This window comes from Mustelus asterias, chromosome 6 (assembly GCF_964213995.1).
Source record: "Mustelus asterias chromosome 6, sMusAst1.hap1.1, whole genome shotgun sequence".
NCBI lineage: Eukaryota > Metazoa > Chordata > Chondrichthyes > Carcharhiniformes > Triakidae > Mustelus > Mustelus asterias.
In genome coordinates this window covers 4,192,907-4,207,309 of record NC_135806.1, presented here as the reverse complement: position 1 = coordinate 4,207,309, position 14,403 = coordinate 4,192,907, and the positions used below count along the sequence as shown (strand labels likewise).

The 14,403-nt window shown below is 46.7% G+C and overlaps 1 protein-coding gene across 1 annotated transcript in view; it reads right to left on the bottom strand.

Moving 5' to 3' along the window:
* The window catches only part of megf10 (multiple EGF-like-domains 10), a 165,563-nt gene that overhangs the window by 104,367 nt on the left and 46,793 nt on the right, over window positions 1–14,403 (bottom strand). The window lies entirely within an intron of this gene.

Here is a 14,403-nt window from a genome sequence, read left to right as displayed (position 1 = left end):
AATGTTTTACAGCCAATGAAATACAGTCATTGTTGTAATGTTGGGAACAGAGTGCCAAGTTGAGCACAGCAAGATCCCACAAACGTCTACATGATAATGTAAGAGTTTTAACAACACCAGGTTAAAGTCCAACAGGTTTATTTGGTAGCACATGCCATTAGCTTTCGGAGCGCTGCTCCTTCGTCAGATGGAGTGGAAATCTGCTCTCAAACAGGGCACAGAGACACAAAATCAAGTTACAGAATACTGATTAGAATGCAAATCTCTACAGCCAACTAGGTCTTAAAGATACAGACAATGTGAGTGGAGGGAGCATTAAGCGCAGGTTAAAGAAATGTGTATTGTCTCCAGACAGGACAGCCAGTGAGATTCTGCAAGTCCAGGAGGCAAGCTGTGGGGGTTACAGATAGTGTGACATAAACCCAAGATCCCGGTTTAGGCCGTCCTCATGTGTGCGGAACTTGGCTATCAGTTTCTGCTCAGCAACTCTGCGCTGTCGTGTGTCGAGTACTGTGTATCAAACTACATGATAATCGTGTATCAAACTACATGATAATGACCAGATCACCTGTGATGCTGATTGAGGGATAAACATTGTCTCAGACACCGGGGATAACTCCTCGAACTGGTCTTGATATAATGCCATGGGATCTTTGACACCCAATTGAGAGAGAAGATGGGGCTTAATTTAACATTTCCTTGGAATGATAATGGGTGAGATTCTCTGGGCCCATTTGCCGTGCGCACAAATCCCATTCTGGCCGCTACATCTCGTGAGAGGGCCATAACGGGATTTACATTGGCAAGATTTCTGAGCGCGATGTTCCCAGGTCTTTCCCGATGATGCGATTGGGTTTACACCCAGAATATGAACCTAAAGTTTAAAGTTTTTTAATGTTTATTTTTATTAGTCACAAGTTGGCTTGCATTAACACTGTAATGAAGTTACTGTGAAAATTCCCTAGTCGCCACACTCCGGTGCCTGTTCGGGTACACTGAGGGAGAATTTAGCATGGCCAATTCACCTAACCTGTACATTTTTGGACTTTGGGAGGAAACCGGAGCACCCAGAGGAAACCCACGCAGACACAGGGAGAACGTGCAAACTCCACACAGACAGTGACCCAAGCCGGGAATTGAACCCGGGTCTCTGGAGCTGTGAGGCAGCAGTGCTAGCCACTGTGCCACCGTGCCGCCCCTTCTTTCCATAAATTAGAATAAATTTTAATGTAATTAAACAGCTTCACATCACTGCTTCAGGCAGATGTTCCCGCCTGCCCCCTCACCCGAGCAAGAATCCCTACACCAGACTGGGGGTGCAGAGATTGAGTCTAGCCCATGGTGGTGAGGGACATGGCTGGGCAGTGCCCTGGCGCACTGTCTGTTGATATCATACATCTCCTTTCGGGAAGGAAATCTGCTGTACTTACCCTGTCTGGCCTACATGTGACTCCAGACCCACAGCAATGTGGTCGACTCTTAAAATGCCCTCTGAAATAGCCGTGCAAGAGACACAGTTCAAGGGGCAATTAGGGATGGGTAATGAAGGCTGGCCTTGCTGGTTACACCCACATTTTGATTTGATTTATTATTTGTCACATGTATTGGGATACAGTGAAAAGTATTGTTTCTTGCGCGCTATACAGACAAAGTATGGCAGAGTCCTTTCCCTGAAGGGCATTAGTGAATCCGAACGGTTTATACAACAATCGACAACGGTGTCATGGTCATCATTAGACTTTTTAATTCCATGGTGGGATTTGAACCCTAGTCTACAGGTCCCTGCATTACTAGCTGAGTGACAATACAGCTCTACCATCATCGCCCCCACCTCCCCCCGCACTCCCCCCGCCTGCCCCCAAGATAAAGGTTTCATTGGAGTGAAGGAGTAATGCTTCAGTTCATCTTTTCTTGTTTAATAAATGTTTTATTCTTTTGTCAAAAGTACGTCAGCAGAAACTTTGATTTGATTTATTATTGTCACAAGTATTAAAATACAGTGAAAAGTATTGTTTCTTGCGCGCGATACAGACAAAGCATACCGTTCATAGAGAAGGAAAGGAGAGAGTGCAGAATGTAGTGTTACAGTCATAGCTAGGGTGCAGAGAAAGATCAACTTAGTGCGAGGTAGGTCCATTCAAAAGTCTGACAGCAGCAGGGAAGAAGCTGTTCTTGAGTCAGTTGGTGCGTGACCTCAGACTTTTGTATCTTTTTCCCGAAGGAAGAAGGTGAAAGAGAGAATGTCCGGGGTGTGTGGGGTCCTTAATTATGCAAGCGTGCAGCGTACAAGCCCAGAGCCATTGCAAAGCATTGCTGTCACTGTTGGCGGGAATTAATTCAGCCCTCTGTAATTCCAAAAGTTGTGTTAAAATCTCACTCGCTTCAAAGACACAACCGTGCCACCAAAAATATTTTCATTCAATTACTGCAAACCATGCCAAAGGAAATGACATGCTTTTTTTATAAAATAAGTAAGTGCATTCAGGGATGGGCAATAAATGATGGCCTTGGCAGTGATACCCACATCCCATGAAAGAATGAAAGAAAAATTAACATGTTTGTGTGGCAAAGAAAAACTTCATTCTAAAACTTTGTTGAACACTTAAACGGTCTGACTGGTAGCACAGATTAATCTCGGGGGAGGGGGGGAGGTGGGAGGGGGGGGGGGGGGGTATTTCTGCCAGTTTTCAAAAATGGTGATACTGGCAGGAAAATCTTGTGAGGCTGCGGGATTGTGAACTTTAGTGGCAAGACCTCATTCTGTGATTTTGCCTGCCCCTCATTGGTGACGTAACATTGAAATCTGTTGCCCCCCCCCACACACCCCCCCCCCACCATCACACCCCCACCCCCCCCCCCCCCCGCCCACCCAGGCTAACCCCACCGACATGATGTTATGTTGGCGAGATTTACAACAGTTATTGTGAAACGTAAAGTGGTCGAGGGGAGCCTGCCAGGGCGCACACATGTGTATAGCACTCCCCCGGGGGAGAGGGACATGCCTGGGCATTGCCCTGTCACAGTCCCCTGGCACTGCCAGGGTGGCACTGCTGGGGACAGTTCCAGGGGGAAGAGCCAAGGGCAGGCCTTCTGGAGAGATCCATTGTGGGGGTTTGGGGCGTTGACCCAGTGCCTGTGGGGGAGGTGGTTCCCCTTATTCATTTGGGGGGGAAGATTTGCTAGCTCTATCAGGACCTGCCCCACCAGAGTAATGGCGAAAACCACATCCCCAGATACTCTGCTCACAGAATGCCAGAGAATCTGGAGAGAAAACCCAAGCTGGAGAGCTCCTCCATGTTGGTTTTCTCTCCTCAGCTAGCACTCTGTGCACCATGTCTATGCTGACCATCAAATACCAATCTATACCAATCCCATTTACCAACACTTGGGCCATGCCCTATGCCTTGGCGATTTAAGTGCTCATTCAGATGCTTCTTAAATGTTGCAAGAGTTCCTGCCTCCTCCACCCTCTCAGGCAACACGTTCCATATTTCCACCAGCCTCTAGGTGAAAAAATGTTTCTTCAGATCCCCTCTAAACCACTCAGTCCTCACCTTAAACCTGTACCCTCTGGTCTCAGACACCTCTGCCATGGGGAAAAGATTCTTACCCTTTCCATGCCTCTCATAATTTTGTATACCTCTATCAGATCCCACCTCAGCCCCCTCTGCCCCAGGGAAAACAAAACCAGCCTATCCAGTCTCTCTTCATAGCTGAAAGGCTCCATCCAAGGCAACATCTTGCTGAGTCTCCTCTGCACCCTCTCCAGTGCAATCATATCCTTCCGATAGTGTGGCAACTATACTATGCACAATATTCCATCTGTGGCCTAACCAATGTGTTATAAAGTTGTACCAAGACCTCCTTATTCTGTGCCCTGGCTAATGAAGGCAAGCATTCTGCATGCCTTCTTCACCACTCTATCTACCTGTGCTGCCACCTTCAGGGATCTATGGACTCGTACACCAAGGTCCTTTTGTTCCCCAATAGTCCATATTAGATTTCCAAAAATCACCTCATACTTATGAGGATTAAATTCCATCTGCTATTGCTCTGCCCAATTTACAACCTGATCAATGTCAGTCTGTAGTCTCAGACTATCCTCCTCACTATCAACAACACCACCAATTTTCATGTCATCTGCAAAACTTACGAATTATAACTTCTACATTCACATCCAAGTTGTTGTGGGCCAGAGGCCAGAATTGGAGGAAGGTAAAGATACCAGAGAGTAGTAGGGCTGGAGGAGATTGCAGGGAAAGGGGTGGGGGCCAAAGTAATGCAGGGGTTTGAATACACAGCAGAGAATCTTAAATTTGAGGTACTGCAGCATAGAATCCCTACAGTGCAGAAGGGGGCCATTCAGCCCATCAAGTCTGCACCAAGCAAAATCCCACCCAGGCCCTATTCCCGTAACCCCACATATTTACCCTGCTAATCCCCTGACACTAGGGTCAATTCAGCAGACCAATCCACCTAACCCGCACTCGTAGGAGGAAACCGGAGCACCCGGAGGAAACCAGACACAGGGAGAATGTGCAAACTCCACACAGACAGTGACCCAAGGCTGGAATTGAACCAGGTTCCCTGGTGCTGTGAGGCAGCAGTGCTAACCACTGTGCCACCGTGCCACCCCAACTGGGAGTGCACGATGGATGGGAGAACTGAAGTTAGGAAAATTCTGTGGAGTTGTTTTTCACTTCCAGACAATTGGTTACAAAAAGGACAGGCACTGAAGGAGGTCGGAATACCACATCAAATTACCCACTCAGCTAACAGTACCGAGCAAAGGGAAAAACTGGAGGGGCAATGGTGGAAATGATATGAAGGCAATGTAAATTAGAGGGATCTTAAGTAGAAAAACCACAGTCTGCAGAGTAACAGCACGTACAACACAAATCTCAATCTTTAAATTGCTAGATGTGAAAATAGCAACATCTAAAAGGAAGTTATTCTGGTGTCGCAGGGCTTTATTTCCTAATCTGAGCTCTTTTATTTTGGTTGTGGGGGGTAAGGCGACTCAATGGCTTTGGATTTCCTATTCTCAACATGCAAATCAGTCACTGTGGCTATAATACAGTGATTACAAATTCCGATCACACAAGCTGCTACAGCACAGGCAACGTTTGGTCCACAATATTTAGAAGACACATTTGTTTTTGTACTTACAAAATCCCTGTGGAATTTATTCCAAACGTGTATTTTTAAAAGAAAAATGACACTAACGACATCAACTCCAGTTCACAGGATTCATTTCATATCACTTGACGTAGTACCCCAGCGTTTTTCTACTCATTCCTCTCCTGCTCTAGGGAGGGTTTCATAGACATGGATTTTATTCACTCTTCATAAAAGTTAATAGTTTTGATGTGTAACAGCAATGGGACAATTTAGGAGCTGAAAACTCAGAGCTGTTGGCCTTCGTGCAAATGCAAAATTACAATTCAGGAAAAGTCATGAATTTGAAGAAAATATTGTTCATCCCATAGGGGAGGCAGTATTGTCACTGGAATTGTCATCCAGACACCCAGAGCTAGGTCTCGGGGCCTGGGTTCAAATCCCACCATTTGAATTCAATAAAAATCTGGAATTAAAAGTCTAATGATGCCCATAAAACTGTTGTCAATTGTTGTAAAAAACCATCTGGATCACCAATGTCCTTTAGGGAAGGAAATCTGCCGTCCTTACCTGGTCTGGCCTACATGTGACTCCAGACCCACAGCAATGTGGTTGACTGTCAACTGCCCCCCAAGGGCAACCAGGGATGGGCAATAAATGCTGGACCCAGCCAGCGATGCCCATGTCCCACAAACAAATTAATGAAAAACAGGATGAAGAATATTTACAAGGGTGAGGAAATAAGGAAATGGCACAGTCTGTTATTGGACACTTTCTCTTTTTATCGGTGTGTGTCTGGACATGAACACCATGTCAATTCCCTGAAGACACCTGGAGACTCTTTGATCTCGGTTGTCAATCTCTAAACCAGCCGGCTGGCAAGACCCAACCAAAAACTAAAACGTTATCAAGAACTCCAGTGGAATCTTAGAATGGTTACAGTACAGGAGGCCATTCAGCCATGACAACCTTTCTTTCACTGAGGGATACGGACAGTAATGGCCGACTGACAAACCTGTTGGCAAAGTGGGGGAGGATGGAGTGAAAAATATACTATGTAAGTGAGAGAGAGAAAAAGGGCAAAGAAATTCAGTAGAAGAGAGGCAAAAAGAGGGAAGAGGGAAGGCAAACCATGAAGGAGAAACAGGTAAGTTGGGGGAAAGAGCTCGGCCTGTTATAGATCGATCTTTAAAATTCTGAAGGGATTGAATAGCATTGGCACAGAGAAGGAGGCTCCATGTGTGGAATGTCCAAAACTAGGGGCTATAAATAGAAGAGAGTCACAAATGTATTCAATAATGAATTTAGGAGAAACTTCTTTACCTAGAAAGCAACTTTAGGGAGGATGTGAAGGTCCTTGAGAGAGTGCAGAGGAGATTCATTCGATTGGTTCCAGGGGTGGGGAGGGGGGGTTAATTACAAGGTTAGGGTTGGAGAAGCTGGGGTTGTTCTTCTTGGAGCAAAGGAGATTGACGGGAGATGTGATAGAGGTGTATGAGATTATAACAGCTTTAGATAAGGTACAGTAAGAAGTCTCACAATACCAGGTCAAAGTCTAACAGGTTTATTTGGAATCACAAGCTTTGGGAGCGTTGCTCCTTCCTCAGATGAGTGGACTCCACCCTACTCACCTGATGAAGGAGCAGCGCTCCCAAAGCTCGTGATTCCAAATAAACCTGTGGACTTTAACCTTGTGTTGTGAGACTTCTTACTGTGCCCACCCCAGTCCAACGCCAGCATCTCCACATCTTAGAAAAGGTAGGCAAGGAAAAATTGTTTCCTTTAGCTGATGTACAAGGACCAGGGGGTGATAGATTTAAAGTTTTGGGCAAGAGATGGCAGGAGAATGTGAGGAAGAACGTTTATTTTATATAGTGAGTGATAATGACTTGGAACTCATCCCTATGAGGGTGTTGGAAGCAGAAACGATCAATGATTTCAACAGGAAATTGGATGGCACTTGAAGGAGATGAACTTGCAGGGAAAGGGAATATGGAGTGGGATTGATTGGATTGCTCCGTGGGGAGCCAACAAGGACCTGATAGCCCGAATGGCCTACCTCTGTACCACAAATGACTCTAGGACTCTATGAGGAGAATGTGGAACTCAAAAACGCAGCAAGCAGCTGAAGCAAACAGCAGAGATGCATTAAAGAGGAGGCTAGATAAACGTGACGGAAAAGAGGACATGCTGTGTTTAGAAACGCGTTGATGTTAAATACGAAAGTATCACAAAACCCAAAAGGGTGACTTGGAACACCGGTTCTTAGCGGTATATATTTTCAATTTGGTATATTGTGAGAAGAGATATACAAATCCAGGGGGGAACAGTCCAATTTATGGGGTAGCACAGTGGTTAGCACTGCTGCCTCACAGCACCAGGGATCTGGGTTCAATTCTGGCCTTGGGTGACTGCCTGTGTGTGGAGTTTGCACGTTCTCCCCATGTCTGCGTGGGTTTCCTCTGGGTGCTCCGGTTTCCTCCCACAATCCAAAGGTGTGCAGGTTAGTTGGATTGGCCGTGCTAATTTGCCCCTTAGTGTCTGAAAATGTGTAGGTTAGATAGATTAACCATGGTAAATGTGTAAGGTTACCCTTGTTCTCCTTGGAAAGACGGAGGATGAGGGGAGACTTAATAGAGGTGTATAAAATTATGAAAGGCATAGATAGGGTGAACGGTGGGAAGCTTTTCCCCGGGTCGGTGGTGACGTTCACGAGGGGTCATAGGTTCAAGGTGAAGGGGGGGAGGTTTAACACAGATATCAGAAGGACATATTTCACACAGAGGGTCGTGGGGGCCTGGAATGTGTTGCCGGGCAAGGTGGTGGAGGCGGACACACTGGGAACATTTAAGACTTATCTAGACAGCTATATGAACGGAGTGGGAATGGAGGGATACAAAAGAGTGGTCTAGTTTGGACCAGGGAGCGGCGCGGGCTAATTGTTCCTTGTTTCTCGTTTCATGGCTTCATTCTATGATCATCTTGCTGGTGCCAGTACAGAGCGAGACTGCGGATAGTTGGGAACCTGTCTCGGGGGCAGGGAATTCATATGGTGTTCGTGGAAGTGGAAATGACTAGGGTTGGGAAGCATTTTCCGATCAGGGCCATTGTGATCTCCTGGACTCGTTTCGATCGCCTCAGGGGGTCGGAGAGGAATTTCCCAGATTTTTTTTTTTCCCCATATTGGCCCTGGGGTTTTTCACTCTGGGTTTTCGCCTCTCCCTGGAGATCACATGGTCTGGAATGGGGGGGTGGGGGTGAGTTAATAGGTTGTAATGAACAAAGCATCGTAGCTGTGAGGGACAGCTCGGTGGATAGGATATTGGTATGTAGATAGGCTGGAAAATTGGGCGGGGATCCTGGATTCAGGATTCAATCCTGGACCGGGGAGCGGCGCGGGCTTGGAGGGCCGAAGGGCCTGTTCCTGTGCTGTATTGTTCTTTGTTCTTTGTTTGTTCTTGTTCTTTGTTACAGGGATTGGACGGGATAGAGGGCCTGGGTAAGATACTCAGTCAGACTCAGTGCAAACTCGATGGGCCAAATGGCCTCCTTCTGCACTGTAGGGATTCTGTGTCCAATTGTTTTGTGATCAATTAATAAAGAATATTTATTGAAGGAAAACACATGACAAGAAGGACAAACACACACACGCACACACACAATCTCATAAAGTTATTACGTTCCCTTATTCCCAGCTATCTACATTTCCTGAACTCTGAGACACCCTTTGTTCCCAAACAACATCCAATATTATATAACTCTCTGAGCTAAATCCAGCAGATAGTTATCACCCATGTTTGGGGAAACCATCTTCAGTTTCAGTGAAGGAACAACCTTCTCTGGTCAGGTTTTGGATTTTTAACAGCAGCCTTGTAGCAATAACCTTTTTTTCAGGCGAGCCTGCTCTCTGCTCTCTGCTCTATGGCTGGGTGCGGCTATGATGCTTCCACTGTGTCCCTTTCTCCAGTTATTGTGCTATGGATATATCATTCTTTCCCTTTGATGTTATCCACCCTGTGGACCTGGCTTGTAGCATACAAGTGCCAATTCCTTTATCTCTCCACTTTGAAGTCACCTCTTCTATACATCATTGTTTTCCTCCCAGTCACATTGGTAAACATTTGCTTTCCCCATTGCTATGCTTCTTCACATAGCAAAACAGCCCTTCAGGCAGCTGCACTCATCAGTCCCCTTTAGGGGTGGCACGGTGGCACAGCGGTTAGCACTGCTGCCTCACAGCGCCACGAACCTGGGTTCAATTCCGGCCTCGGGTCACTGTCTGTGCGGAGTTTGCACGTTCTCCCCGTGTCTGTGTGGGTTTCCTCCGGGTGCTCCGGTTTCCTTCCACAGTCCAAAGATGTGCAAGTTAGGTGGATTGGCCATGCTAAATTACCCCTTTGGGTTGTGAGATGCGTAGGTTAAAGGGATTAGGGGGGTAGATAGGTGGGATATGGGGATAGGGCCTAGGTGGGATTGTTGTCAGTGCAGGCTCGATGGACCGAGTGGCCTGCTTCTGCACTGTGTGGTCTCAATGCTTTTTACCTCCTTTCTTTATTTTATCCCAATTTCATTTTTTAATCTTAATTTTCCTCAATTTGTAACATGCTGTTGTGGGGAAATGAAGCATAATGGGAGGAGACTGGGATGGAGAAGAAACAATAGTACAGACTAGCTGGGCCAAATGGCCTGTTTCTGCACTGTACATCCTTTATAATTTTGCAAAATAATAAAATATAATTGGAACGCTGACCAAAATGTTCCTCTACACGTGGGTAATGGCACAGAAAATATTCATGAATATTTGCTAGTTAATGGTGCACGAGTTTGCGGTGTGCTAAGCCCTAAGGTTATGCAGGAGAATGAGCACAATAAGCACAAGGATGACCAGAAACTGAACATAAGAAACACCAATCACTATCCACAGTCACTACTTTCTGCATCTGCATGAAGTAAGGTCAGAAACTGGGCAGCAGGGAAGGAACAGTGGCCAGGCACTCAAAGCTTTTTAACCCAAATTATTATTCACATGACCACAATAAAAACCATTATATCTAAATAAAGTATTATTGAGGATGAATTACCAGTTATAATCATGAGGCCACGGGAAAACTTCAAGAGCTAAGTATCACATGTTAGAATCGCTTTGCGCAAGTACTGTTATTTTTGATCATCCTCATACCAGGGTATACAGTCAAACAAAGCGTACAATGTTCCACAAATTTCAAAGTGCAATAAAGTGTCAAGCATAACATCTAAAAGACAAAAGCCCTTAACTGGCAAACTTTAATAGAAGTGCCCTGGTGTAGCTTCAAGCTACAACACATCTTTAATCATTCGTAAGAGGATCAATAGAATGATTCAAAACAGACAGAGGCCATTTGACCCATTGTGCCTGTGCTGCCCCTTTGAAAGAACTATCCAATATCCTGGTCACTATTTTCCCTTTTCAAGTATTCATCCAATTCCCTTTCGAACTGTATAAGGCTCTGGTCAGACCCCATTTGGAGTATTGTGAGCAGTTTTGGGCCCCATATCTAAGGAAGGATAGGCTGGCCTTAGAAAGGTTCTAGAGGAGGCTCACAAGAATGATTTCTGGAATGTAGAGCTTGTCGTATGAGGAACGGTTGAGGAGTCCGGGTCTGTATTCGTTGGAGTTTTGGAGTTTAGAAGGATGAGGAGGGGATCTTATTGAAACTTACAGGATACTGCGAGGCCTGGATAGAGTGGACACGGAGAGGATGTTTCCACTGGTAGGAAAAACTAGAACCAGAGGGCACAACCTAGCGCTAAAGGGACGATCCTTTAAAATAGAGATGAGGAGGAATTTCTTCCGCCGGAGGGTGGTGAATCTGTGGAACTCTTGCTGCAGAAGGCTGTGGAGGCCAGGATATTGAGTGTCTTTAAGACAGAGATAGATAGGTTCTTGATTAATAAGGGGATCAGGGGTTATGGGGAAAAGGCAGGAGAATGGGGATGAGAAAAATATCAGCCATGATTGAATGGCAGAGCAGACTCGATGGGCCGAGTGGCCTAATTCTGCTCCTATGGTCTTATGGTTACTTGTGAATCAGCTTTCAACACCCTTTTCGACAGCTCATTCTCGGTCACAACAACTCACTGCAAACAAAAATTCTCTTCATCTTCCCCTCTGGCTCTTTTGCCGACCTTAAATCTGTGTCCCTCTGTTTATCGACCCTCCTGACAATGGAAACAGTTTCTCCTTAGTTACTCTTTCAAAATCTGTCATAAACATTAACCCTTTGAATTAAATTCTTCTCGTTTAGATCAGAATTAACTATTAAAATGACTGCAACAAAATAGACCAATTCACACAATGAGTGTACGTTGGTATTTGTCCTCCCTGCACACATTTCTCTCTCTTCTCCTGTGCTTGTCCAACCCTCACGTTCATTTCTAAGTGGCTGGAATTTTCTTGCATGAAAACTAGAGTAGATCATGCTGGTTTTTTCAGTCGGAGTTCAGAGAAGAATCTCCCACACTCTGTGCACTAGTGTGAATATCATTAAAACCAATGGGCAGGGCCTATTCCCACCTTAGAGGTTGGCAGCATAGCGCTGAGCGGGCCATTGTGCATGCGCCGATGTACCAGCACAGAGAGCGGCGTGTGTGTAGTGGCCCCGCACTGCCGGCCTCTCAATCGCTGGCCAGCCCCGCGACCTCCACAATGCCAACCCTTCACCCCCCATTGCCCGATCATTGCCACCAGACCATTCCCAGGCCCAGCCCCAAAACCTGCTTCCCGGCCTTCCCCGAGCTCCAGCCCCCCTGCACACCCCCTGCCTTCCCCTGACAGTTACCCTCCTCCGCAGTGCCGACCACCCCAGCAGGCGGAAGGCCACCCAGCAGGCTGACTTGCCCCCCACTCCCCCCAGCCTGCCCTAATTGCTGGCCTCCCTCCTTCCCCCACCAATTCTGTCTGCAGAGTGGCAACGGGACCCTCATCCCCACCGATCGCCCCCACCAGGCCTCACCCCCATATGCTCCACCCCATTAGGCCCCATCCCCTTGGCACTGTCCCATGCCCAATGGGAAGTGCCAAGGTGCCCCCTGGGGGCACAGGCTGGCACTGCCAGGGTGTCAATGCCCAGGGGGCACCACCACCCCCACCGACCAACCCTCTGGAGGCCCCGATTGCCCCCTCTTCACTCCAGTGGGTCAGGCCGCTAGTTCCACGTTAGCGGGGAGCTACTGTAATCCCCGCTGGAGTGAACCACTCCTGGCAGGGGGAGGGAGATTCTAGCGGGCCCGTGAACCTCACTCCCAGGCCCACTAATTATATATAAATTATATTAAATGGGATATTTAAATTGTTTTGGTGCCTCCCCGCTGATTTCCAGCATGGAGCTAAGCCACCGCAAATCCAGCGCGGGGAGACATTCTCGGAGTGGGATATTAGAGCAGTGGGATGGGAAATTCGCCCCCAGTATCTTTCTGACCCGTTCTTAAATGTGAACACGGCCTCTGCATAATCTGAAACTCCTCTTGTAAAAACATCTGCTCCATTCTCAATCCCACTCCTCTTGCATTTAATCTTCTATGTCTCCTCAATGGTGACCCCTCAATCATCATAACCAACATGTTTCTACCTACACCATCCCTTCCCTCCAAAACACCAGCCATTTCCCTCAAATCATAGAATCATAGAGTCCCTACCGTGCAGAAGGAGGCCATTCAGCCCATCGAGCCTGCACCGACCACAATCCCACCCAGGCCCTATTCCCATAACCCCACGCATTTACCCTGCTAATTCCCCTGACACTAAGGTGCAATTTATCATGGCTAATCAACCTAACCCACACATCTTTGAAGTGTGGGAGGAAACCGGAGCACCCGGAGGAAACCCACGCAGACACGGGGAGAACGCGCAGACTCCACACAGACAGTGATCTGAGGCTGGAATTGAATCTGGGTCCCTGGCGCTGTGAGGCAGCAGTGCGAACCACTGTGCCACCGTGCCGCCCTCATCCACAACCATAGAATGATACAGCACAGGAGATGACCATTCAGCCCATCATGCCTGTGCCAACACTTTGAAAGAGCTACTCAATTAGCCCCTCCTCCCTGCTCTTTACCGTTCGCACAAAGTGCCGACCAATCCCCTTCCCCAGCACATATTTTTCACTTTCAAGTATTTATCCAATTCCTAATCGGCCTGTTTTAATGAAAGACAGCCTCATTTGTTCAAACATTTGTCTAATGTGTATCCCCTCACACCAGGCAGCATCCCGGTGCGGGACCCTTTCTAACGTCTCAATATCCTCCCTAGAACGTGGGACCTGAACCTGCGCACAATACCCCAGCTGTGGTCTTGCTGGAGCTTTCAATCAATTCACCATTCCAGCCTTCAGACTGCCTGCAATAGCATCTGCAAAAGACCTGTAGGGAAATGAATTGATTAGGGATACTCGCTGCTAGTTCGACTTCAGTAACACTTCCCTTTCTAATTAATCAGTTGTCAAGTCTGACAGAAAATAATCAGCATGCATATTGATTTAGCTCTGATTAAACAGACAACCTTGCTTTTGTGGTGACATGGAATCTTACCCATGTAAAATCTACACTGCCGCAGAAAGCTGCAAAACTGTCATGGGAGGAATATTAAACACCTTTGTGCGCTGTTACTCTTATTGCAAAAATGTAGAATACTGAGTTTTCCTCCAAATGCAAAAGAATAGTTTTAACATACTTGCGTGTGTATAGCACCTTTCCCAATGGACATGTCAAAGTGCTCGACAGACACTGAAGCACCATAGAAAGCATCCTTTCCGGATGTATCACAGCTTGGTATGGCTCCTGCTCTGCCCAAGACCGCAAGGAACTACAAAGGGTCGTGAACGAAGCCCAGTCCATCACGCAAACCAGCCTCCCATCCATTGAGTCTGTCTACACTTCCCGCTGCCTCAGCAAAGCAGCCAGCATAATTAAGGACCCCACGCACCCTGGACATTCTCTCTTTCACCTTCTTCCGTCAGGAAAAAGATACAAAAGTCTGAGGTCACGTACCAACCGACTCAAGAACAGCTCCTTCCCTGCTGCTGTCAGACTTTTGAATGGACCTACCTTGCACTAAATTGATCTTTCTCTACATCCTAGCTATCACTGTAACACTACATTCTGCACTCTCTCCTTTCCTTCTCTATGAACAGTATGCTTTGCCTATATAGCATGCAAGAAACAATACTTTTTGCTGTATACTAATACATGTGACAATAATAAATTGAATCAAAAGTACTTTCTGAAGTGCCGTCACTGTTGTAATGTAGG